General features: G+C 36.6%; 1 pseudogene; it reads right to left on the bottom strand.

Annotated features, from left to right (window-relative positions):
- Window positions 1-803: 803 nt before the first annotated feature.
- LOC113606068 (COMM domain-containing protein 6 pseudogene) lies at window positions 804-1,081 on the bottom strand (annotated as a pseudogene).
- Between the last annotated feature and the right edge of the window lie 1,764 nt (window positions 1,082-2,845).

Genomic DNA, 2,845 nt, shown 5'->3' with positions numbered 1-2,845 from the left:
CCACGTCCTGGGTGATGGGGTATAAAGACTCATCACAGCCTCTGCCCTTATTGCTTAATATGGGTGAGCAGAGCACTTGTTCTCAGGGACATTTGGGGAGATCCATTCAGGCAGAGCATTTATATATGAGAAAGTAATCGAATGAGTCTGGGAAGATAAATTGAACCAATATATTAATGAGAGCCTTAAATGTCGGACTAATTTATACTCAATTCTACTGCATATAAGTTCATTGAAATCTGTTGCCATAGTTTTTAGCAGCGGAGTAAAATTATGACAGTTGTGTTTTGGGCAGTCTAAGCTGGAAAATGTATAGAACAGACCTTAAGAAAGAGACTTTAAAACTAGGAGGCTATTATTACACTAATAAAGTATGGAGTGATAATAGCATGGGATAGCTTGTGACAGCAAGGTGACAGTAAAAGCTGACACGTATCAAAAATATGCTAATGCTCTAGTCATTTGCTCAGGGCTTAAGTGAGTTATCTCACTGAATCCTCACAATATCCCTGTGTTTTAGATACTATTATTCCCAATTGACAGGTGAGTAAACTGAGCACAAAGACATGAAGGAGCATGCCCGTGACCCACAGCTAATAAATGGTGAAGGCAGATTCAAGTGTACCCAGTCTCTAGAAATTGTACTTATTTTTTTCCTGTTTGTCTCATTTTCTTTTTTATTATTTAAAAAAATGGAAAACCAAAAGTGTAATTTTCATTCAATAAATATCATTTGATCCTTAGGCAGTTTTGTCGCAGAAAGTAAAGTCCATGATTTTAGAATGATGGTAGCAATTCATCAACAAAGCAATCAGTTTTCACACAGTTTCAATAACTGCAGCAATTTCCTTGAACTGTAGAAATTCTGAAACTGTGGAATTGTCATTTCAAAGGATTTGTTCTTTACTTGGCCTGAATGATCTGCCACTTTGAGCATCACTGCAACATAAGGATACTTAAGTGATCTGCAGCTGTCTGAGCTCACAGCCATACCCAGCTTCCACTGAAAATCTATTAGCTGGTTGGTGACCTTGGCCTTAGCCTCCAGCTGTGGCTCGCTATACCCCTCCATAGCACCGTCCCGGAATCCCACCACCCCAGAAATTGTACTTATTAACCACTGGCTATAGAGTTGAAAAGAGATATAAATTTTGAACTTGCATGTCTAAGTAAAAAAATAGCTCAATTAACAAATACAAGGAGGTTTAAATACCTTTTTCACTTAAAAACTTTACCAGTTTGAACAAACGTTATATCATCACCTTCCTAAACCAGACTCACTGAAAAGGTTAGTGGTTTTAAAATTCAATAATAGAATTTTACAGCAGAATATATCTCAGAGAATCCAACTTTACAGAAGAGGGAACTGAGACCAAGATTAAGGGAATTGCCCAAAGTCAAAAAGATAGCTAGGGACTGAACTCAGAGTAAAACCCATACCCCCTGTTTTCTGGCCTACTGTAACACAGTACCCTGATTTTATCATACAGAAAAGGATGTAACTCTTCTATTATACTTTCCATAGCAAATATGGAATATCATACTGAGTCATAGAGGGAGAACAGTTTTTACTCATAAATTCCAGAAATATATGTGATTGGTTGCATACCTACTAACTCAAAATCAAAATTGTAAGGATATTAACCATTAAGCCCATTTTTCATTTTAACAGTTTTAACAGATGAGTTTATCTGCAACAGTGGATTTTCAGGCAATGACGTTGAGCAGGTCCACGTCTATATAATACCAAATTCTTAGTGAGCAAACAAAACAAAATCCTTAAACTACTTGGTACCTCACGATGATAAACAAATATCAGGGCTTGTTTTTTATGATGGGAGTGGGGATCACCAAAAGGTGTTCAGGTTTGAAATGCATTGCTGTCTTGAGTGGACATCTTTCCAGGAGAACTTTGACCTTTTTTCTTGTCTCATTACCAGGTGTTTCTCCTTTTGCAGGAGCAGATTAAAAGCTGAGCCAGACCAATTTGCTCTAATTTATTTTATGTTATTGCCAGACTCAGAGACAAAGAACAAAAGGAAGCACACCCATTTCATGTCTTTTTAAATGGAATGGCACTCAGTATAATATCTTCATAACATTAAGTATGTAAGAGAATGTCCCAGGTTAATGTAGGACCAAAATACTTGGAGAACTCTGTGGGTTCAAGGCTAATGGAATGTACCAAGAGGGCCTCCATACAAGCAGAGAGGGGACACTGGGAGGCTCAGAGAGCAATGATGCAGGTTTCTCTGCCAGGAACAAGACAAGTCCACATAACAACTCTGAATATTTGTCAGTTATTTCCCCTTAACCCTCTCTAGCCACAGATTAATAATAATAAGAAGAAGAAGAAGAATGATGATGATGAAAGGAGTTCAGAAGTAAGAAGAAAATATGAACCAGTGAGCTTGTACAGAAAGGCTTGATTCACTTCAAATTCATGAGATTAGCAATTGATTAAAGATGAATGCATTAATAACAGAGTTCATGACACTGGGGAGAATAAGAAAGATATCAAAGAAACACGTTGAAGTGGGGTGTAATGAAGAAAAAAAGGAAAGCCAATAAAAATTTTAAAAGCAAAAGAAGGAGAGAAGAGAGAAAATGAAAGAAATTAAGCTGACAGGAAGAAACATATGAAATGCAGCTGTGATGCTCATTTGCTCTTCTTTTAAAATGTAAATCACTTCTGATTTTGAAGTCAAGGTCTTGATATTTTCCTGTGGAAATATAGCCATATACACTCTAAATAGTCTCTTCTACAAAGGAGAGAAAATTAGAAAAGATAATGTAGTTGTACTGTAAGGACTTAAAAAATAGTTCTGAAAAAGCTAAAGGCATT

Source organism: Aethalodelphis obliquidens, unplaced genomic scaffold (genome assembly GCF_003676395.1).
Source record: "Aethalodelphis obliquidens isolate GAN/ISIS:26980383/991018 unplaced genomic scaffold, ASM367639v1 scaffold3, whole genome shotgun sequence".
NCBI classification, from domain to species: domain Eukaryota; kingdom Metazoa; phylum Chordata; class Mammalia; order Artiodactyla; family Delphinidae; genus Aethalodelphis; species Aethalodelphis obliquidens.
The sequence above is the reverse complement of the archived record's forward strand: the minus strand, read 5'-3'. Positions and strand labels throughout refer to the sequence as shown.